The sequence below is a fragment of the Anser anser genome (genome assembly GCF_964211835.1).
Source record: "Anser anser genome assembly, chromosome: 1".
NCBI classification, from domain to species: Eukaryota; Metazoa; Chordata; class Aves; order Anseriformes; family Anatidae; genus Anser; species Anser anser.
The window spans coordinates 214,133,334-214,157,168 of record NC_139720.1 but is presented as its reverse complement, the minus strand read 5'-3'; the positions used below and the strand labels follow the sequence as shown (position 1 = coordinate 214,157,168).

Here is a 23,835-nt window from a genome sequence, read left to right as displayed (position 1 = left end):
TGAAGAAGGGCGATGCAAGGGATGAGCCCTTTCCTTTCTGATGCCAACTCCGTCCGGTGACCTGCAGCTGTGTATGCCGTAAGGCTACTTCTGTCTCAGCTTCTTGAAAGGTCTTTGCCGACCTCCCCGTGTAAGCCTCACAAGATCCTCGTGTGTAGACGTACTCCCTCTGTTTTCCCCATGGAAAACGGGAGCCTGGGATTTCTTGCTGACGTACGGACGGGCTAGCTCAGGAGGTTGGACTAGCCTCCCAGAAACCACAGATCCTTAGGTTTTCCCTGACAGTGACTATATTTTGGGCTCCTGTCTCTCGTCTTGGTTTGAAGATGTTAAGTCATGAAGAACCCGCCACTTCTCTTGGTATATTTTCAGCCATTAAGTACTCTCTCTGATTAAAAAAACGAGGTCTAAATTGAATTAGTTTCCAACTATTGCTCTCAAAAGCCTTTTTTTGGCTAAATTACAAGGTCCTTTGATACCCAGTAGCTTTTGCCTTTGGAGGGAACGCATAACTCCGTAACCAAGTGGCCTTTCAGCTTTTATTTTGGGCAAGATAAATACGTGGGGCTCCCCGGGTCTCTCTGCGGTCCTTAAACAATTGTTGCGCCCTGCTCATTTTTCATTATTCCATTTAAATCGTGGGCTGCTTCTGCGATGTTCCCGTGAGGGGAGTCTTACCAGAGCAATCTGCAGAGGCAAGATTGCTTCTTTATGCCCGAAGTAATTTTCCAGATCAATAGTGGACCTCTGAACACCACCGGGCTCTTTATCAAGCCCCACAGAACCTTACTGCAGCTAACTTCGTTGATGGCGATTTTCCACGGATGGCTGCTTTCAGTGATCTGTCAGTTGGCCAACTCGAAATCCGTTTAGCGCGCGATGTTGACATAGTGTAGCGGTAATTTTTTAATCGAAATGTCATGCTCAACAAAAGTTTGTCTGTTGCATTGCAGCGGTTACCTTTATCAACCTAATTTTGAATCTCAGCTAAGAATGAAATAATCTTTTTTTTTTTTGCCGAGACCTATTTTCTATAACATTGTGTTGACTGTCGTTAATTTTGTTCCCGTTCTTTCTAATTCTAGATCAAGTCTGATTCGCTTTTCCCTTGCTTTGTCCAGAGCTGATGGCTGGCTAACTCAGTTAGAGTTACTCGAGTCATCTTTTTGCCCTCTTCTGATGTTGGGGTATTATAAACGCTTGCCTTTGAGTTTTCTTCGGTGTTCCAGAAAAGATTGAAGTAGAACCGTCAGGGTCTCAGAAACTGGAAGACTCTTTGAGGGCTCACAGACAAACCATCCTGGGTCCGAGACACTTCTTGTCATTGAAATGTGGAGCTGGTAGAGCGCTCACAAGACTCTCCGGTACGTTCCCCTTCTCGAGGAAAGCTAGTGTATCTCTAGAGCATCCCTCATGGGTATTTCTCTAATTTTTCCTTAAAATAAAAGCTTAGAAGGCACTCCAGCCTCCTTAGGTGGATGGTAGTTGTCGCTTGGCTGCCAGTTTAGTTAAAAGCTTTTCCAAAGCTTTTTCACTTGGCAGTGTTTCTCTGGCAAATGAAGACACTTCACTCCCGAGGACGTGAAAAATAACCCGTCTCCGCTGTCGCGGGTGGAAGTGTGTTACGTTCTCCCTCCGTTTTCTTCCATCTAGGCTGAACGGAGCCTGTTCTCCTGGATCACGTTGTTTCTAAATATCTTAATATCTCTGTTGCTTTCCTCTGTACTCCAATGTGTTTGGTTCCCTCTGTCCATGGAATCAGCACTCTGCATCCTTGTCAGCGTTGTACAAAATGAAGTGATGCTATTTTCCACCTGTCACTATTAAAACAATTTGAAATGCCCCTTCCCTTTTTGGCAAATCCGTTGTACCGTTGACTTACATCAATTTGTGATCCAATATACCCTCTAGGTTATTTTCTGAAATCCATCAGCCTCGCTAGTTGTTCTCCACCTGCGCCACGTGCCCAGCTCTTGCACTGGTCTTTATCGACTTTTATCTGCCTGTTTTGGTTTGGCACAGTTTGATCTTGATGTAACCCATGTTGCTTCAGTTTTCATCTTATCCTGTAGTTGCTTCTATACAGATTGCTTAATAATTTCTCTTGTATCTTTCCATTGATTGCAGGGAGAGTTAAATCTCTAATTTGCTTTCGAAGCTTTTCAGGACTCCGCTACGTAGCTGTTTCCTTTTTGATCCCAAAAGCGCTTGGAAAGTTTGTGAGCGAATATCAAGTGGATCATCTATACGCAAATTCCTTAATTTTTCCTCTGCTAAGTTATATTTGTGAAAAATCACCGTCTTTCACGTGACGCCTATTTTCATTCCGGTGATATTTCGTTAGGGTGATAACTGAAAAGTACAAACGTCATGCGAGTTGAAATCAATTATTTAAATCAGGACATTCTGAAACCTTGATTGAATTACTAGGCACAGCCCTACTGAAACGCGAGCCTGCTCTTCTTCTCGGCTGTCAAGGCTTCCAGTTCAGCGATCACCACAGCTTTATTGGCTGTAACGAGGTCCCAGCCAGTTCCTTTGCATTTGGATTCAGATATGCTCCATGAAATGTCACCCATCATTTCTGAAATGAATCGTGTGTAATTGTGTGCTGCTCGAGGCTTTGTACCCCTCCTGTCTCCTCCGTAACCCCACATCTCTTTTACCCCTTGCTTCTGTGCCCTTTGTACCCCTCCTGTCTCCTCCGTAACCCCACATCTCTTTTACCCCTTGCTTCTGTGCCTGTGGAGTCCCGTACCAGAGCCTCCTTCTGGGCTCCTAACATGCTGAATTTCTGCTGAGGTCCTCCAGAAATTCATTGATTTGACGCGACTGATAAATGAAGAAGAGGTAAGCCTTTTTTTTCCCCTCTTTTGGAGGTACACCGCAGCCCCCACTTCTTTTTTGCATCTGAACACCACAGAACTCCCGATTTTTAAAGTCTGGTCACGCGTCCATCTCACCAGATTTCATTTTTTTCTATCAGCCAGTCACAATTTTATTCGTTCCTTCTCGTTACTCAGAGTCCTTGCATCTATATATAGCAACCGAAAATGCATTTTCTTTACAGACCCTCTCGTCTGACTTTGAACCTCATTTATCCTTCCGTGTCCTTCTCTCTTGTTTAGTTCATTCTTTTCCTGGATGCATCAGCAGTTTCCTCCGGGAAGGTGTCTTTCTAGTTGGAAAGATGCTGCCTCTGCAGTTCATGATCCCCGTGTTCCCTGCGGTGTAGTTCAGTCGCTCAAATCCAAACATCCTCATCAGTCGTTCGTCGCTTCTGCCTTTTTTTTTTGCGTCCTCTTGCAGCCAGCAGTGGATGCGCGTTTCAGCAGCCTGCGGCGGGGTGTGGGGCTGACAGCGCCGGCGTTTCAAGGCGCTCGTTTGCAAGAGGCAGCAGTTTGCAATTCCTGAGCCTCCCCGAGCTCCACGCTCAGCAAAAACCGCCGTGGTGCATGAGAACAAGATGCCATTGACTAGCAGATTCCCACCCGTTCGGGAGGCAGCTTCCACCAGATCCTGCTAGCTTTCTCTTGGCACGCTTCAGCTGGAGCATGGGGAAGAAAAAAGTCTGGCACGGTACTGTGGAAAGACTGCCAAACCTTGACTTAGACTTTCCTTTTCGGTTCTTTTCCAGGATCCTTGAAATATTTTTATTTTTTTTTTCATCTGCTCGGTTCCAGCTGATGCAGCGCTGCTGGCCCCAGCGTGAACGCTTCCTTCTTTTGACCAGAGTGATTAGCCAATATTTGGGATTGTCTGCCGAGGGAGGAAATCGATGAGTCGGGTATTTCTTGGAGGCAATCTTGCTGATTCACGGAGGCCGTTTGCAGAGGCCGGCTTCTCTGAGCGCAGCCTGAATCGAGCAGCAGGAGAAGATTTTGCTCTCAGTATTCCAAGGTCGTTTTTTCCTGCCAGCGCTAAATACACGCGCGCCTGCACGTGCACACATGTACGTGCACGGTTCTTCAGCGACTTACGCCATGGGTGTTTCTCTGGCTGTCCTTGACTTCCTCGTGCTTTCCTGCTGCTCGTTGTTGATGTTCCCGGCTGTGTCCGTACGCCTGACAGCGTGCGTATTCTCTCCCGCTCTCTGCGCCTTGCATAGTTTCCTGCTCTACCAAAACAAAGCCTGGCGCTCTCGTGTTCAGCCCCTAGGAAGCTTTTTTGCACACATCTGTTCAGGCCGGTTTCTGGCCGGCCTCGCTAGCTTTAACCTTTCCGTCCAAAATTCCACGTAGCTGAATTGCTTTCAGTGGAGATCTGCTGGGCAAAACCAGTTTTGCAGAGCCTGCTGCCTTGCTTTCCCATTTGGGTTACGGCAGAAAGGGGTGACGGTGTCTGTACAGCCCAAACGTGACAGCGAGGGATAAATGAAACGCTGGAGATGCCCTGATACCCGCAGTGACGACTTCCCTCCTCCTTCAGCAATCGAAAGGAAGGAAATTTTGTTCGTTGTCACCTGGTTGGGTTCCCCCAGTGTGCTTTTTACGGAGTTTTTCTCTGAAGTTTTGCACAGATTTATAAATATCGCCGAACGCGCCCCACTTGCGTGGAGATGGCTCTTGCAGAAAGCGCTCCGTGTCAGCGCTGCAGAGTCTGCTCTGGTGTCTTACTCGTTTGGGTTTACAATTCAGGCAGCTGCTGCCTTTGATCTGTGAAACTCTCTCGATTTGAATCTTATCTGCTCGGGAGACCTCTTTCCCCAGGATTGTGCTGGCAGTCAGGATTAGCCGGGGCTTACTTGGTTGGCAATCTTGTTTTTAAATCTGAGAGGGCTTCAGCAGAGTTTTTTCTCCTGGGGCGGGGGGGGGGCATTGATTCTGGAATCTGTTTTTCTCGGCGTTATCAGGACTTGCTGGCTATAAGATAAGCTGCGGGGCTTACGGATCGCTGCGTTTTCTTCCTCCGGTGGTGACTGAGAGAAGCGACGTGTGTCCCTGGTGCTTTCAGGTTTTCTCTGACCTTCCTATGATTTTTACCTTCTTCTTCTTCTCCGATATGTCTCGCTTTTGTACGCGAGTTTATATTAACCGAAAGATAGCGGTAAGAACATTGGGGAAAACAATTCCTTATTCTTTGGCTCTTGGCTTCTGCCTGCCCTCCTGAGATGCTGGCACAAGACCAGGAGCCACGGGCCCTCCCGAGGGAGGAGAGAGCAGGGTCAGCCTGACTTCTTCTTGGTTAGGTTCCGGGAGCCAGAAGATCTTTGTCTTCAGCATTCAGGACTTGCTGTAATAAGAAAAAGATGCCGGAAAATCTTGAGGGCCAACACGGCAACACGCGTTCCCTGCGGCTCGGCCAATTTCGTAACTGCCTGGCTGTCAGAGCTAATAAACGTGAACTTCTGCACGCGGCGGGTTCTGTGGGTCTGCATGAGCACCGGGCTCTTCGGGAGTGAGGTCACTCATCTACAGGCTTGGAATGGTGGCCTGTACTGTTACGCGTGGCTGCGCTACGTCCCAGGAAGGAAAATGTAAATCGTTACCACCCGGTGGACGTAAGATACTCGTTTTCTTCCCAGCAGCCTTGCAGCTTGTCCAACAATAAACGCTACCTGAAGAGCGAACCACAAATTCCTGCTGATGCTAAGAGGGTACAAAGCCCTAACCCCGAGATCCCACGGTGCGGGGTGAGCTCAAAGACAAAAGGACCTTTTGCTGTCATCTGAATCTGCGTTCCAGCAGAGCAGGGAGCGCGATTGCATTTCAGGACTGCGCATTCCTGAACACTGGCAACCAAATCCAGAAATCCTGACGCTGTCGTTTGAAGGCAAGAAGTTTTGCGTAGGTGTCTGGCAGTAATTTTAGCTCCTTTCCTTGAAGCAGCACATACCCTCTCTGAACTAAGGCTATTGCTTGCACGCTGATGTAAAATAGAGCATGCTCCAAAGGCTCGTCTTGTAGCCAAGTCTCAGGAGATAGTATTTTTATGAAGCAGCATTGAGAATATGTGCTAAAAACGCTTCAAGTGCTTTTGTGGCTTCCTTATTAGACCATCCAAGCCGGTTACAAACTGCAGTTAACATCGCGGTGCTTTTATGAGGCAGAGGAGTGTTGTTTACCCCAGCTCCCCACTTGTAAAACGTGCATCAGATGGGCTCAGAGCCTGGTTTCGTCGCGGGCTGAGGTCCTTGGTGCTGCAGAAGATGAAGTTCTGCCCTCCCTTTTGCGGCTGACACTAAGGTACCGTGTGCCGAGCGGGTCGTTTCGTGAGATGCCGCCGGGACCGACTGTACTGTTCCTTCTGCTCGGAGCTGCCTGGTTGTGTTTCCACCTGGTGTGAGCGTCTGTTTGGGAACACACAGCCAAGGAGGAGGGAAGGAAGGTGAGACCGTGCCTTCTGGTAACGGCAGGGACTTCACTTTGGCTTCGGGAACTGAAGCAGCATCCTTGGGGCACGGTCTTGAGATGTGCTCGAGGTAAATAAAGGCAGGAGCCACCTCTCGACCCCTGCTTCTGCCCACGCAGCTGCATCCCTTGCACCATCCGTGGTGCTCGTCTGGCTGCATGATGAACACTCAGCAGTGCAGGCTGGCAGGGGAACAGCCCACAAAATATGAAGGCCTCGCAAAGCACAAATTGCTAGGGGAGCGATAGGCTCAGGGACAATGTCTGCCATCTTCCAGGACTTCCAGCAGGACAACTCCCCCCAGAACTTTTTAATTTTAGCGGTGCAGTGTTTCTTTTGCCCGCTCAAAAAGGTAGGCACCAGGAACTTGGGGATCTTGCTATTTAGTAAAGAGGGAGTAGAAAAAAATATGGAGGTGAAATCGACTTAAAATGTGTTCTCAGGGTGAAACATGGATGCTTTGCTGGAGATCAGTAGTCTCTGCAAATCTTTTTATATTGAAATAATTTAATGGGAGTATCCACTTTAAGATTATTGGGGAGTATCCAGAGTCTATTCCTGGTGCTTGGAGCGGAAATCTGTTTTAATGGGAGCAGATTTCTGGGAGCCGTGCTTCCTGCCAGAATGGCAGCGGTACGAATGATCAGCAGGCTGCGAGATTATAAAAACCCCCCTGGCAATTTACGTCCATTTCAGGTAGCCTGAAGTGCAGCAAGAAACAGGACAAAACCCAGCAGCACCTGGAAAAACAGGCGCTGTTCAGGAGATTCAGGCTGTACCGGACCTGCATCGCTGGGGCCACAGCTCCTGGCTTCGCCTTTTGTGGTTTTTGTTGGCTATCTCACAGAGGAACAAAAAAAAAATCCGTGTTGCCACAAATAGCGCTCGAGATGACTTTGTTACTTATGTAGAATTAACGCCGATGGTTTCTTCCTGATTTGGTTCATTTCCGTATTTATAGGCAACGTACAGGAGCGAAGAAACAAAAGCAATTAAAACTAGGAAACGATGACAAAATGTTATCAGATGACCCAGGGAAGTTAGGTAACTGGGAGCCTTTAAAAATACTTTTTTCAAGACAACTGTATCCCTCTGATTTCAGGAGAAGAAAAGCAAGCAGGTACTTTATTTTTAAAACCAATTCTGTTTTCCAGAACGCCTGGAAAATGAAGCTTAGCCATCAAAAGTATTTCTTCAGCATTTGCCTCTTTAGAAGTTTTTCTTGACAGGGAGCCTACGATACAAGTGAATAACAAAACCTTGGATATTTTTCTCAGTAGGTACTAAAATGAAGAGGAAAATAAAGACTGTATTTAAATAAAATTTCAGGTAATCTGGGATGGCGAACATTAAAACACCCCAGCTATCAATATATGTTCGTTGCCAGGGCAGGAAAGACTGGGCGCTGTGACCTTCGTTTTCATACCCTCGGTATAGCTTGAGTCCTTCTAAGATTAACCTCCAATTCTCATTTTCCTTAACTTACTCTGTTTATTTTCAGAATGATGGCGCTCTCTCTAATGCAGCTGACCAGAAGCTGCTGATTTTTGTCTGGATGCTGGTTTCTGTCTGGGTGACTGTCTTAAAGGCAGCAGTAGTGCAATGCGTTCTTATTCCCTGAAACTGCAGCTGTTTCCAGTGTCACGTAGAGACTCATTAGCGAAGTGATGCTGCACAGTCGCACATTCCTGGACTAAAAGCATATTAAGGTTTAGCAAAGAGTAAACTGCAATTTGCAGGGAATGCTCTAATTCTTTTTCTCTTTAGAAGCCTTGAGCGTGCTGTATTTTGACTGTATTTTTCACATTTGATAGGAGAATCGGTACAGTAAAATAAACCTGTATTAATGCATGCCGTTGTGACAGACAGTTTTTTTGGGACTCTTTTAGCAGAGCACAAAGGGAGCGATAAGATGGAGGCCTGCACTGCAATTTCAGAGAAACTGCTGCTCGAAGGAAATTATCAGCTGCTTCAAACCTTTCTGCAGAAGGGAAAGTAACAATGACTACAATAATGCTGCTTATCTGATAAGAGCTGTTTAAATAGGATGTTTGTCTTAATAAACGGTCTAATTTGCAGGACTCCAGTTACCGTGATTTTATTCTTGTAGAAATAACGCTGTGTGTTCGGACTTGCAGGGCTCCTGTTGTGGTTGATTTCCGAGGCAAGTTCTGTGGACAAGCGTGCTGAGCAGTGCTGGGCTCTTAGATTTGAGTTTGGAGCTGGCAGGTGGATACCAGAGGACTAGTTGGCCTTGGTGAAAGTGCACAGAATTGCTGAGAGCCCATCATTAAAGGTTAAACAGCTCGTGTTCTTATGTGGATTTTCCCTTCAAGCTCTTTAGTTTCTCAATACTTGTTATGTTTTTAAAAGCCGTAGAGAGGAACGGTCTGAAAATCTGTTTTCTAAGTTGTTATTTTCAACTGATCTAGTCAGGATTCTGCCTTTATACGTAGGCATGCAGTAAACAGCTCTTAAAAACATCCTAATATAAGCACATTGAGGGAAAGCCAAACTTCAAAAAAGAAAGGAGTGGTTAAATGCTTGGACTTGGTCGTGTTTCAGCAGTTCTACTTTGCAACTTACTGTCAAGTTAATATCAAGTTGTTATTAAGTTAATAATGCCGAAGTAGGTTGCCAGTTGATTTCTTTGCTATGAAATTAAATCAGGTTGACTGTACTCAAGTTACCGTTTTCAGATTAAGGGGCTGGAAGGAGGGCGGCAGCGGGGAGAAGTAACCCTTGTGCTGCTGGGCCTGCGGGCCTGGCCCTGCGAAACTTCGGGGGGTTCTTCTGGCTGCTACAAACAGAGCCATCCTTTGAATGATTTCACAGTGAAACCAGTGACTTCTGAGGCATTTTATTACCTAGTGATGTTCTGATTAAGAAAATGGGCAGTATGATATGAAACCACAGAATCGGAGAAGGGATTGGAAGGGGCCCTAAAGCCCACCCGGTGCCCCCAGCCCCATCCAGCCTGGCCTTGGGCAACACAAAGCTGACAGTAATTGCATCAAGTCCAGCTGCTGGATTTCAAGAAATGGCTGGAGACAGGTGATTGTGGTCAAATGGATGTGGTTTTAGAAGGCTTTCGATGGACTGGCAGTGGCCCCACTCATCCTGGGGAAGAGAAGGCCCCGGGGAGAGCTGCCAGCGGCCCGCCAGGGCCTGCAGGGGGGGCAGGGAAGCTGGGGAGGGACTCTTTGTCAGGGCTGGGGGGACAGGACGAGGGGCACCGGCTGGAGCCTGGCAAGGGGGAGGCTTGTGGGGGGCGTTGGGAAGAAATTCTTCCCTCTGAGGGCGCTGAGGCCCTGGCCCAGGCTGCCCAGAGGAGCTGGGGGTGCCCCAGCCCTGGCTGTGCCCAAGGCCAGGCTGCGGGGGGCTGGGGGGACGTGTCTGTGCCCATGGGATGATCTTTAAGGTCCCTTCCAACCCAAACCATTCTGTGATTCTGTCACCCAGAGGTGTTTTCTGTCAGTGATCTTGAGGTAGCGTCACTGTCGCTCTTTGCTAATGACACACAGAGCTTGGGCAGCTGGAGCCTGGTCAGCTCTCATGCTAAGAGGAGCCCACCGAGGGCATGTATATCCAGTCGTAGAGGAGCTGCTCATTGCCTGGTGCCTTGGGCCTGATGCTTTTTGGTTTGATTTAAACCGTATTCAAGCAAGAAAATAAAGCAGACATGAAGCAAAGCTGCTGGAGGGAAGAGCTGCAAGCCACGCTTACAGAATGGGGGTGAGGTGGAGGAAGGGGAGAGCTGCATTATGAGTAGCAGTGCTGGAAGGGATTAAAAGGTCAGTGGTGGGCAATGGAGGATTGGGTAAACACTAGGGTTGATGCTCTAGCAAAAATGAAGGAAAAAAAAAAAGACATGCATTTCCTTCAAATTTTTGAGCAAGAAAATACTTAGAAGAGAACAAACGCGTGTTTGGTACTTGTGACTTTCATGCAGGAAGACTGGGTATGATTTCCATTTCAGCATCTTGAAATAGCTCTTGGATGAGTTGTAGAGGAACAGAAGAAACACAAAAATAATCTGAGGATCAGAGAAAACACTGCGCACAGGAGCTTACAGCTAAGTCTGTTTAGCTTTTCAGAGAGAGCACTTGACTGCAGTAACATCACCGAGAGAAAATGCCAGGCGCTGAGTGTGTCCTCCTGCATCTGAGGAAGGCGTACCTAAAATCACTGTTTTGAAAGGGAAATCAGGCGGTTCAGATGGGAAGTGAGGCACGGTTTTATTAGGGAGGTGGGCTGCTCATTGTAGTGAATAATCGAAGGAAAATGTGCAACTTCTGTCTCTACAAATTTCCATATTTGACAGCTTTTAAAAAAAAAATTGGTACCTAGAGGTTATGTTCTTGTCAAGTACATTAGGTTCAGTTTGTGGGTTACTGGGAGATATTTCATGGTATTTGGTAGGTGGGAGATGAATTTCAGTGAAGCTGTGATCTCTTTGGGCCTTTAAATTGATGCATCTGCAAACACATCTTTTCTGGGCAGAAAGAATTGTAGGAAGGCACCAGGCACTGTTAAACTGTGGCCGTATTACAGAGAGGTCGTGTTAGGAGGCGATGCAGTTCGCTAATTGAAGCATTAGTTTTTACCTACTGGGCCAACCTTTGCATTAAAATTACCATCTCATTCTAGTTAAAACATCTCCGTACAGGATGGCACCCAGTAAGGGCGGTCTTGGGCTCACGGCTCAAATTAACGGGGAACTGAAGACAAGCCCTAAAATGCTGCAGAGCACATCGTAACTATTGGAGTAGAATTGCGCTGCTGAGAGTTCAGGGTAAAAGTATTGCATTTATTTATAACGGGGAATCTCTAAGAGCTGTAAAATACGTGTGGGGGCCTGGGTTGTTTTGAACTTGCTGATGCTCACAGGGCTATGGGTGGCGACTGGTGATCTGAATTCAGGATCAGGCTTTTTTGAAATGCAGCCACCTGCAAAATTGCTGCTTCCAAACCAGCTGTAAACTTTCTTCTTCCCCAAAGTGATCTCATCCTTGGTGTTTACCTCTGGCTGTCGCGCCTTTGGAAAATAAGCTAGACAAACTCGTAGCGATGGAGTCTGAAGTGCGTGTTAGCACCAGCTAAAGTGATGCAACAAGAAAACTGGAAAGCACGTGAGCAGCAAGACAAAGACTCTCTTTAAATCTGCTGGCTCCAGGCAATGTATTACAGTATCTGGGTGTTTCCAGATGATTTGTTCTGGTCATTGAACCCAAGCTCCACCAAGGTACTGGTAGGGACCCCGTTCAGAGCAGTTTTCAGAAAATGTAATGCGTGCATTGATCAGTCTTTGCACGCGAAACCTTTTTCTGCCAGTTCTGCCTTGCAATCAAAGTTGCTGATTTGAGAGATATTTGAAGTGATCTTAGAATCCTTTAGATGTATTGTCAAGGAATTCAGTGCTGAATAAATTACAGGAAAGATGAGAGCCCAGCAAGCGTTTTGATAACATAAGAATGCTTAATGGTTTTAACCTGTTTTCTGCACAGAGGGACAAGTTTGATCAAAGAAAAATAATTTGTTTCAGTGGCTTCTTGATGCCAAAATTATCAAGAACTGAAAATAAGCAGCTCAGGTAAGAGAGCCAGGGCTTTGGGAAGAGCCTACCTACTAGAAGAGTCGGGGTGGGAGGCTGTGAAGGTACAAGTTGGCAGATCTGCCTTGTGTTTCTGTATTTACCCGTAGGGATCTGCTGTAGAAGACGTCTGGCAGGCTAGTGGAGCTTGGATAGTTACTTTTCATTTTGCTTTGTTTTTTTTTTTTAATCCAGTAAAGAGATCATTCAGGCATTGGTTTCAAAGGCCTTTGTGGCGCTGTAAAGAAGAGCTGAGCTCCTCGAAAGCTGGTCTGCTTCGCTCTCTGGGGAAAAACAGAGCTGAGGAGGTGGAAAGCTGATCATCACGGGTAGGTGGCTGTGTGTGAGTAGCCTTGGAATAAGCACAAGTGCAAATTGTTGTCTTCTTCCTTCCCAACCCTTCCCATCTCCTGCAAGTAATGTTTCCTGCAATTCCTGCCCACGATCGCTCCTCAGGTAGGGATTTAGGATCTTGTTTCCATGCTTGATTCTCACTCAGGGGAAGAAATGCTGAATTTCCCAACATTTCAGTGTTGCCTGGAGCAGTAGCAAGTAGATTTGGCGGTCTGGTGCCGATGGAGCTTGCAGGGAGGAAAGGTGAGGCTGGAAACGAGCAGGGGAGCATACGGACATGGTGGTGCTCAGAGCTGTTTCCTCAGAGGCATTTTGGCTGTGTACTTTTTGCACAGGGAGCTGAGACAAATATTTCTTGGGGCATAAACATAAGACGAAGTGGGAAGCTGAAATGCAAAGGGCACGTTTGGTTGCAGCAGCGTGAAGGTGGAGCTGGGAGAACAGAGCTGTGGCGTACGGCGCTACCCGCACCTGGGTGCACGGGGGGAAGCTGATAAAGGCTGTGCTGGCACCAGATTAACTGGGCTCTACAGATGTTTGGAAGCAGATTACTGGGCAGCAGCACACACTGCTGCTTCGTCTGTAGCTGAGCACTATGGCATGCAAGGAGCGAGTCACCCCTGCTGTAAAGGGCTGTGCAAAATCCCTTCCTTGGAAGGCAGGTCCTGTTTCGAGGGCAGGATTGGGCTGCTTCAAAAGCAGGAGTGTGCTAAATTGATTCTTCTGGAATGGGTCCCGGTTTTACAAGCGGAGGAACTGAGGTCTGGAGAGAGTAGTTAAGTATTTGTCAGAAAAATATTTGCTCACCAATATCATGTGATGCCTAGGGCATGTGTTTTCAGAGAATCTTTGCATCTTCGCAGCACGTCGTATATTCAATACAAAGCTCTGCGTTGACCGCAGATGCAATTGTCAGGTCTCAGCATCTGAATTGCAGATTTGGCCTCAAGTGTCCAGAAAAACGAGGATTACACATTTTAGTTAATCAACTAGAAAGAGCGCTAAGGCGAGCATTGCAAAGGCTCTGTGGCAGAAGCTAGGAAAGACCAGTTCCTCGGGGCAGTGTTCATCCTAACGCGTAACAGCAAGACCATACTTGCTGCTCCTGCATTTCCTTGTCAGCTGAACTGTGTGCCATCCAGTTTCTCCAGCAGCCAGGGCAACAGCCTTTCAGCCAATGATTTTATTCACTCTTAAGGGTATTTTGGTCCTTGGACTGATTAAAATAGGTGTCTTAGTTCTTTTTAAAGTGACTGAAATACCATTTCTAAAATATCATGTCGTGCCAGTTCTGGAATTTCTCTTTGAGTTGTTTGGCTTTGCAATCACAAGTGTTTATTCATGTTGAGCTTTATCTAATGAACTGGAAATAAGAAAAATCAGAAGTTATAATACAGAACTCTGTTGATCCTTAGGACTTTAAATAGGAAGTACAGACCTCTGGCAGAAATAGTCAGTGTGAGGTTGGTACGACTTGTGTGAAGTGTTGGAAGGGACTCGCGCTCTTTGCTGTTTCTTACTATTTTAATTTATTTAATGCAGGAGGCTGTCAAGTTTGGACCCATCCTGAGTTCTGGGTACTAAAGAACAAAGTGATGGGGGAACGCAAGGACCCTGCCTCTTGAGCTTGTGGGGAGGCAGCAGGGTGCCTGCTGCCAGCGTATGTAAAGGGCCTGAGTGGCAGAAGAAGATGACGAACTATTCTGTGTTTAATTGTGCAAATTAATGTGTAAAAGCTACAGTTTTCATAGGTCTGTGATCTGGCCATATTAGAGCTGATTTTTGTTAACGTAGTTAAAAACATGTCTTCAACTTTGTTTAGCTTTGCCTAACCTTTCGGCCATGTCCTCCAGCCAATTTTTGGGTACAAAAGGTCTGAACCTTCTTCGTGTCAGAAGAAGCAAACCAGCTCCAGTTGCTCAGAGCTGAAGCCCGGCAAAATACATCTCGAGTCAGACACCAAAAGCAGAAAAATGCCTTGGACAATTAAAATGCATTCAGGTTGCAGTGTTGCTGATGCCAAGCAATGGGAAGTGGGAGGCAACCTTTGCTCAAGTTGTCCGTAGCAGCTCCACTTAGGGATACACAAATTTGTGGACGTTTGTGAGCAATGCTCCTGTGCTTTTAATGCGTTGAAAGACGCACGTTCGCTTTCTTTAGCCGGAGAAACTTGGGTACAAAAGTACTGTACTTGATGGAAATGTCATTCTTTGAAGTTAAATTCTGCTGTTCTGCTTGCCGAAGCATGTAAGAGAGATAGAAACCTAGGAAGACGTTCTGACGTTTCCTAGCATGGTTTTTTTGTTGCAGCCTCTGTATGACATTGCCCTTGACAGGCATCACAAAACGTTAAGAGATGCTGCACTGGCTAATCTAACGTTGCTAGCTGTAATGGGATTTCATTTAGCTCAGTCAAAATATCACAGCTGTGTGCGAGAGGAACAGTTTTATGGGAGTGTTTCAGATAGCATCTACCTTGTCCTTAACAAGTTTTTGAACTTAACTGTTTGTGTACGCACAAGTCCAAGCACGTGCTACCTCTTGGGATGGCTGTAGGCTTCTCTTCGTGCTTTTTCTACCTATCTGTCTGTCTGTCTATTTATCTATCTATTGTATTATGTTAAACAGGGATCAAAAAGGGATTAAACATGAAAAAGATCTTTTTGCTTCTTAGAAAGGTAGGGCTTCTCCCTGTGTTGAAATTTGTAAGAGGTGTGTAAGATCTGGGGAGAAGTTTCCCAAGTGAAATCTTCGTCTCTGTTTTGAAGAACACTTGGTATTGAGTAGGACAGCGCGCGCGAAGGAAAACAGAAATAAATAGTGGAAAATACCACGCCACGAGGCAGGAATTAAGATTGCTTACGTTTTGTGGTTTGGAAATATTCTTTTGTAGTACGAGAATAGCAATGCATCTGTGATCAAAGAAGCGAGAAAAATTCATGGCTGTTGGAAGAAACGGGGCTCAGGCCCCCAGCCAGGTTCCAGTTCATCTCCTGTCTCCAGATAAGCTTGGGTAGCAAAGGTGGGCCAACTGCCCTTCATCTGCCTCTCTTCGCTGTCCATCTTCACTCATTAGCGATCCTACAACCGTGTAGGTCACAGACAATGGGTATGTGTAACACGGTCTCGTGTTGCCGAGGTTATTTTAGTTGGTTGAGGTAATCTTTTAAAATACACCCAAAAGCATCTGCGTAGGAATAAATGCAAATTTATTCCTCAATACCCGTACAGAAGGTTGTTCCTGAAGGAAGCATTGAAGAAGAAAGATGCCTTAAACCTACTTCACCGTGATTTGTGGAAAAACTAGGAAAAACAATGCGCAAACAGTAATTACTTGTGACCACTCGCTCCGAGCGTCAGTTTTAATTTTAATCTTTTATAAGCCACTTGATTATTGGATATCACAAAGAAACATAACCCTCTTGGAAGAAATCTAAGAGAATCCTGCTATTGAGTTAATTGGATACAATTTGAGTGTGTTTTTTATAAAGATTAAGTGATCTTTTGAACTATTTCAGGCTATACTTGAGAAACACACACCTGTGTCTGGCTTGCAGAGGATTTTCCTCATTAATTAAGAGCACTTTCCTTGTGTTATTACTTAATTGGGTGTCACAGGGAACCTGATGAGACAATGAAGCGGTCTTAATTGCATACAAACTAAATGCATGGTACTTCACGTACTGGAGTGTTACACGACATGACCCACAGCTAGTTATCATCTAATAGTGATAGTAATTGCTCAGGAAAAAAAAATAAAAAAATAGCCTGTTTGGTTCAGGATATTGTCAATTAAACACTTTTCTTTCCTGTCGACAACTTTTCCCGTTTGTCAGACTTATATAAGAAGCTTTCCAAGTTAGGTGACGTGTGGTTCTGAAATGTCTAAACAATCTCGACTGCTGCCTTGAGTTTCGAAAGGGACGCGTGTGTCCCTGTGGTTCCAGGCTGGTAACTCTGAAGGTAGAATATTATCTTCAGCTTTCAAAACTTTTGCCCAGGGAGGCGGTGGAGTCCCCGTCCCTGGGGGTGTTCAAGGCAAGGTTGGACGTGGTGCTTGGGGACATGGTTTGGTGGGGGACATTGGTGGCAGGGGGGTGGTTGGACCAGATGATCTTGGAGGGCTTTCCCAACCTTAATGATTCTGGGATATTTTTTTAATGCAGGACTTGATTTTTGTGTGTGTTTGTAGATAATTGCTAGGCAGGGCTGTAGTGGAAGGCGTCTGCCCTCGTGGCGTGGAGGGAGCGATGCTTTAGCCCAAGGATCCATTTATCCCCTCCACCTTTCAGCTGCTGCGGCCACGTGGTTCTCGTCACCCCGTCTAAACCACAGCAATCCATTTTTATTCTCTTTCGCTGGAAAAAAAATCAATAAGGTTCTCTTACTTGTCTGGGATTCATGTACCTTCACTGCTCTGCTTCTTCAGCCGCTTCCAGCTTTTTATCTTTCGGGAGGGTGGAAACGAGAGTAAAAGACAGAACAACTCTTCCCCGTTTCATGTCTCTCCCTGATCAGCTTTCCCGAGCAGCAGGTAGGTGTGTAAATGACATGCATTATGGATGTAGCTGCTGTAGCCTGCAGAGCTCTGAATATCCAAGTGGAGTTAACCACTTTTAGGCTGCCCTAGACAGAAGAGCCACCGATGGTATTGGAAAAAACCAAAACCTTCACTTTTTGAGTGCTCATTAAGCCTTAGAATCCGGATTCTTCCCTTTTCCTCACCTGATTTCTCCTCTCTCCTTGAACACCAGGTCTACCCGAAAGCCTTGGAGAGACACCTGGGCTAACCCCATGCGTGTTGGCTGCTTCCCAGTAGTTTACCAGCTCTGCTTGGGAAGGTAGTCCTGAACAAAACTATTTAAAACTTAGCAGGGAGGAGCTGAGGAGCTTTCAAACCCTTCCATTGTGGAAAAACGTCTTGTTCAACGGGGTATTTCACATGAAAGGAGAATAAAAAGAAAAGAGGCTAAAAAGGTTTTTCTGTCTTGGAAACGAACTCTTTGTCTGCTGAGGTTATTTTTTAGATTTAAGGTGAAGGGAGGCTTCATCAAGACAAGGTAAAGACAAAATCAGGGACCTGGACGTGGCCTGTGTATGACACAGAAGATGACTTTCTTGCGTGGCTTTGAACAAGAGCTGGAGCTTGCCTGGATGGTTGTTTCTCTCGCGCTGAAATGGAGTGATTGATATTTCCATTGCAAGGCTCTTTTTTAGGCTGCTGAGATAAAACCTTTGAATGGAACAGTTGTACAGAAGAAAAGTCTTAAGTAGCTCTGGGTTCTGGCTTTGGTGCCACTTCAAAAAAAGAAAATAATTGGTGAGAATTGAAGAACAAATTGTGTTTTGTAGTGAAGTCCTTGAGAGCATTACAGAGTACGTACAACCGACGGTAAGAAGTGGCAATGAAACTGTTTTCCGTCTTCTTCATCTTGCTACCGTGGATTTTGGTAATTCCAACAATCAACACTGAAGGAGTTTGGTAGGGAGGAACTGAATAATTTTTTTCGTCGTTTGTTGTTTTCACACGTTGCTTAGGTTTTCCTGTTGTAGTTTTGCGTACAGACGTGGTCTGTGTGATTGCCTTCTTGGTGGAGAAGGGGGATGGAGTTGGATTTTAACGTTTACTGTCCTATCTTAAGTGTGTGCCTATTATATTTTGCCTTCCTTACATTGGTTTCCCTCTATAATTATTTGGGTTATGAGGCTATTGAGTATCTGACACGCTTAGGCCATAGGTGTGCTCCCTTTTACTTGCCCAATACACGACGGTGTCATCCCGGGGGACAAAGCAGGAGGTCTGGTTGTGCTGGGCTGCCTCCTCCCTTCCATCCCCTATGGCCTTTCCCAGCGATTCACACATTTCCGTGGGGCTCCCCACGGCTGTGTCCCTCTTCCCGTGCCCCTTTGAGGGCTGCAGGCAGGGCAGAGTTATTCCTTTCCCTGGTGAAAGGCATCAGAGATGAAAAATGATTGCGCGAATGCTTCTCTAATAACCTTGTCAGGGAGATTTGCCTGCTTCTATTTTTAGGATTATTGCATTTTACATGAGAAAGGGCTGCAGTAGCCATAATACGTTTTAAATATTGGATTTCTCTTAAAATTCCCCATTTATTTGGCAAAAGGGATCTTGGAGTCTCGCCTGCCTGGGGAGGAAGTGATTATTTTCGCCTGTCCTTCTTTACCGGCTTTTTCAGACGTGTTCCGTGTATCGGAGCTTGCTGTTTTGTCCCCTTCATCCGTCCTTCAGATTCAGAGGTGCCTTCATCTGTGTCTCTGGATGGGGCTTTGTCTTGCTCTTCATTTAGAAAACGACGTTTTTTCCTAAAAAAACCATCTGTGCCCGTAGATCGTACCTGGGCATAAATGCAGTGCCTGCGGCTTGACGAAGCAGGTGTGTTCTGACCTGTAGGCATTTACTTAGGCGACTGCTGCTGAGCCTTCAGAGTCTTGGTTCGTGCTTAAAAGCTGAAATTTGTTGTGCTGTGTCCTTGAAAATAACCTGTGCCAGGAGGAGACACCTGGGTGCGGGTGCACAGCCTCGTTTTGTTGCATCCCGGAGCTTTCCCAGTTCACCAAGGAGCCGCCGAGGTACAATCACACCGTAAAGGTTTTTCCTGGGAAAGTCGCCAGGAGTTGTGTCACCTGAAAAGCTGACAGTGCACCTATTTAGTGGTGAGATAGATTAAATTGAGTAAAAATTGATTTTTATCGCTGATTTTAATCGTATTTAAGTTGAGGATTGCAGAGTGCTGGTGTAAAACACTGGGTTTAAAACTTCTTTTTTTTTTTAAATTTGTAGTCTGTTTTCCTAAAAGTTTGTGCTCCCTGGTTGGTGTAGCCTTTCAAATATTAGACATAAATTGCCCTTCCATTGCAATCTGAACTGCTTTATTTCGGCTATTGCTTCTACTACAGTTACTTAAACAATAAAATAAATAATTTGAGATTTTTTGCGCTGTGGAAGAAGCAGAGGGTACGTTTCAGCGACGATGCGTGCAAGTCACTGATGTCGGACTTCCCTCGGGAGCTGGAATTGGGTTTGATTCGCGGAGGAATTCAGGTGACGGAGCTGCCTTCCATGCAGGGGATTCCTGAGGAACACGACAGAGCTCTCCTGAAGCAAGCTGCTACCTTAGCAGCACGTAGTGACTTGACAGAGACGTTTCAGGTAGGAGATGTTTTAGGTTTCCAAAGTGTTCGTGGGATAATATTTTCGGAAGATACCCTGTTGCGGTTCCGTACAGCTTCCTCGGAAGCCCGTGGGGTGATTTGGTCGTGCCCCTGTGCTGTGAGCAGGAGTTTTCCTGTTTTGTTTTTTTACCAGGTGTTCCCAAACGCCCCCCGCTCGCTGCTTCACCCACTGCAGCTTTGCTTGTGCAAGAAGATCCCGTAAGCGGGGAGAGCCAGCACCTGCACGCCCCGAACTGCTCGGGGTCCTCGGGTCCTGCAGGCCAAGCCTTTTTCGCCCTCATCGCTGGGCAGATGGTATCGTCACTGCTTTTGTGGGTTTTGGACTGCTTCGGGAAACGCAGGGTACATGAAAGCGCCAGCCTGCCTCAGCTTGTTTGGTGCAGAAGATAAACATCAAGCTCGCTCAAATGAAAGTTATTTTCTTCTTTTTCTCCTCAGAGGTGTAAGCGCTCTCTTTGCACTTGGGCTTCGCGCAGTAATTCTATATTTTTTGCGTCCTTGAACGTTTCCATGCCCGTTTTAAGGTTTTTCCACCAGGCCGTGAGCGGAGAGCTGAGCAGGACGGCGGTAGGATCGAGGTCAGGAATGCAAGGCTGCTGAAGAAAAGCTCCGGGCCTTGTTAGAAGGTATTTTTCTCAGCAATAACAACAACCACGGAAGGCAAGATAGTCAGGTGCCGTTTCGCCTTATTGACACCAGCGATTCCTGCGAGTATAAGCCGCCGAGCAGAAAGCAATTTCAGCATCTGTTTGAGATGCAGCATGCGGCTCTGTTTGGCATGTGATTCATCCAGCCATCAAAACCCGGGCTGGGGATTTGTCTGGGCTGATGGCTCGTTTCCTCCTGACATTCCTCCGCACAGAGACGTGGTTGTTCCAGGAGATCCGTGAATGCGGCGCCGCTTCCGAGTTCCTGGGGGGTTTTTAGGGTCCGGTTCTCTCATTTACACCAGGGCGGAGAAGGATTGGAATCGTAACGCTGGAAGCTTTCGTAGTCTGCGTACGCGTCCTGAAGAAGAATTAATTTTACGGGTTTTGTGGAAATTAAGGTCAGAGAGGAATATTAGATCATCGGGGCTAATTACGAGTTAATTAGATGACACAAATTCTGAGTAGCAAACCAAATACACGCCTTCGGTCCTTACGGGCTAAACTGCGTCTGAAATAAATGATGGGAGAGGAGAGGGTCAGGCCCCAGGACTGCTGTGACAGCTGAAGATGCACTTGGGCACAGCTCGTGCTGCAGAGGAAGAGGGGGAAGGATTCCTTCCTTCCTTCCTTCCTTCCTTCCTTCCTTCCTTCCTTCCTTCCTTCCTGGACTCAGTCTGATTTTCGGACTGATCCTGAGCGTGCTGGGCACAAGGCTCTGGGGGTGCCCAAGGTCACCCCACAGCTCTGTCGTCTTTGTGGGTGCCTTTTAAGGACCTGCAGAGTTGCAGTTAGATGGTCCTCAGCTTCTTCCTGGCCAGGCTAAGCAAGCCCAGCTCCCTCAACCTCTTTTCATGCCCTGAGCATCCTGATGGGTTTTCTTCAGTCCGTTTAATGTCCTGGCAGCACGTGGGTGTCCCCCTGTGCTGCTGCTGCCTCACCAACCCCACGTCAGGGGTGATAACGACTAGTTTTAAACCCATCTAGACACTTATATCTGATTGTGCTGATTGCCTTCATACCTAAGTTGCAAATTTTTTTAGAGACGTGATGGGTGTCTCATAAAAAAAATAGTGATGCAGAATAGACTGACTTAGATTTACAGGTCTCCAGATTAGGAGGGACGGACATAGTTGTGGTTTTAACTGGAAATAGGGCTGAAAACATGGAAAATGGGAATGGAATAAGTTTATTGTTATTATTATTTTAATATTTAATATTCAAGTAAAGACACAATGCTTTGTCACTCCTAATAAACTTTCCCTTGTCACTCCTAAGGAACTTTCTCAGCATCTACCTGCTTTCCCTCTCCTTTTTAAGGAAGTCCCAGAAAAAGAGAGTGAGCTGCTTCTGGCAGATGGGAAACGAGCGGAGACTTCCCCGGAGCTGCGTTTCGGACGGGAGAACCGCAGGAGAGGCGCGCTGGCCTGCCCTGGCCAGCCGGGGTGGAGTGGCAGGGGCCGATGCTAGATAAGTACGGGTGGGAAGCCGGATAAGGTCTGGAGCTGGCAGCTAGAGCAGGGTTGAGAAAGAAGGGGAGGAAATGAGAGCGATTCCGAAATGAGTAAGGAGCCGTGCGGGGGCCTCTCTTTCCAGGGAGCAGGCAGACAGCTGCCGATGCTTTATGCCAAGCCAAACTTAATGGCATAAGGGAGGAAGCGCTGGTGCTGCAGGATGGAGAGGGGAGGGGAGAAAGGTGCAAGCTTTCACCCTTCTCCTCCCTCCTGCGTCCTCCTAGGGAGGGTGGCAGTGTTTCAGATCCATTAAATCACGACAGGTCCTTCTGATGTACACTTGGAAAGCTCTTCTGTCTTGGCTCTGCCTTTTATCTCTCGAGTCTTCAGATGCTTACTTTTTTTTTTTTCTGCTCGTGAACTTTATAAAACTCCAGAAAGCCGTTCAGCCCAATTTAATGTGTAAGGAAAGAAAAAAGCATGGTTTGGTTTCAGCCTCAGTCAGGCAACAGTTAGAAAAGTATAATTAGACTTGTAATTGGAGTGTGTCTTAGACAATTAGTTTCCGTAAATGTGTGTAATTTAGCCCAAAGTAAAGGGTCAGGAGGAACTTAGTGGGAAAGAGGCTAAGGAATAACGTGCGTTATTTCTAGGTCTTAATGCCTGACACAGCTGGAGGGGAGCGTGTCCACCTTTTCTACACGAACCAAAATTAAACCTCCAGAAACCCGTAGGTGAGTCAAGGTTTCTGCTCTGACTGTCTCCCAGTATTTCGAGGACAGACTTAACAAACCCAGGGGGATGCTATGTGCAACAGCGGTGATTTACCAAATCCCCCGTCAAGAAAAAAGCAAGAAGAAATGCCAGTGTGCGAGGGAAGGAAGAGCTGCTCCGTGGGAATCCGTTCAGCTTTTAAGGAAACTTCTGAGAAACGGGAGTATTTACGGAGCTGGGCTGTGCTGTTTGGGATCGGGGCTGATCCCAAACAGGCGATGTGCACTTCGTGCCAAAAAAGGATGGAGCGTCGGGCCCGCACGGTTACATAATGGCAGTCTGGATGTTTTTCTTTTCCCAACCCTTTTGTTAGGAAAGGGGGCAGCCATTCAGCCTCAGAGGTCAGTCCAGGAACGGAGTCTGCTGCTCGCAGCCATGTGTTACTCATTTGCTCGGCATTTTTGACACCGCTTATTACAATAGCGTGCAGCTGCTAGTTCCCAGTCGCCTGTTTTGGGGTAGGACTGAATGGTAGGAGAGAAATGTCAAAACCTCTTCCTGGAATCGTACCACACCACTTGCACATGTAGTGGAGGGGGAGCAGGGAGCACATTCCCAGGATATAAAAGATCCTGCATAATTACGGTTCGCCTTTCTAGCTGTAGAAAAAAACAACCTTACTGCGCTGGAGTCCAAAAGAATTGATCAGTGGTGCTCGGGATCGGCTGCACCTGGCTTTTACCATAATTCTCAGCCCATTATTTACGGTTCCCAGTCTGCACTGTGCGTGACCCAAGTCCTGTCTCCACAGATGTTGGGGCCGGTGAAATATTTCGTGCAAGTTCTCCAGCAGCCTGCAAGGAGACCCCGCAGCGCAAGCGTACGGCGTGGCAGCGGCCAGCGTGCTGCTGCAGCACGTGCGAGCTTGGAACGAGTGGCTTCTTATTTATTGCGTTTTGCTTTAATAACGGTAGCAGGCGAACGGTGTGATTAACAGCGAGAGTCCAAAAGCAGCAGGCTAACAAAACAGCGTGGCTTTAGAGCGAAGCCTCAGCTCCTCACGGTTGGGAAGCCTGGGCACCAGCTAGATGGTAGCTGCTGACCCCGCTGTTATTTGCGACCTGCCTTCAACCACCATGTTTTAAGAAACCATTTGATACTTAAATAAAGCCAACAACTAGTAATTAATGAAGCGTACCGAGTTTAGGTTTAATATAATCCAATCATGTAAAAATAGACAAACATTTTCTGCAGAAAATGTCATCAATTCCTCTTGTTTTAATTCTTCCTGCCAGCAAGTGCTCGAGGTGTTTCTTCTTTTTCCATTGCAAATAATAATAATAATAAAAAAGCCATAACCTTTTCTATCACGTATCTGGTATTTTATAGAGCAATCACAAAGGGTAGTAAATTGAGTAAAACATCCTCTCCTTGGCAGGATTTCCCTTCTGACTAAATTCAATATGAACAAAGAGGACAAGGGCAAATAACTTCACTTATTCAGGTCATTTTTCATAAGAATCATAAA

At 46.5% G+C, this 23,835-nt stretch overlaps 1 protein-coding gene across 8 annotated transcripts in view; it reads left to right on the top strand.

Annotated features, from left to right (window-relative positions):
- FAM168A (family with sequence similarity 168 member A) overlaps positions 1 to 23,835 on the top strand; it is a 178,579-nt gene that overhangs the window by 8,066 nt on the left and 146,678 nt on the right. For 2 of the 8 annotated variants that reach the window (XM_083820977.1, XM_083820983.1), the window contains exon 2: positions 12,140 to 12,273. The exons of the other annotated variants lie outside the window; for them this stretch is intronic. The gene's annotated coding sequence lies outside the window, so the exon portion shown is untranslated. The remainder of the gene's footprint in view (positions 1 to 12,139; positions 12,274 to 23,835) is intronic. 8 annotated transcript variants of the gene reach the window in all.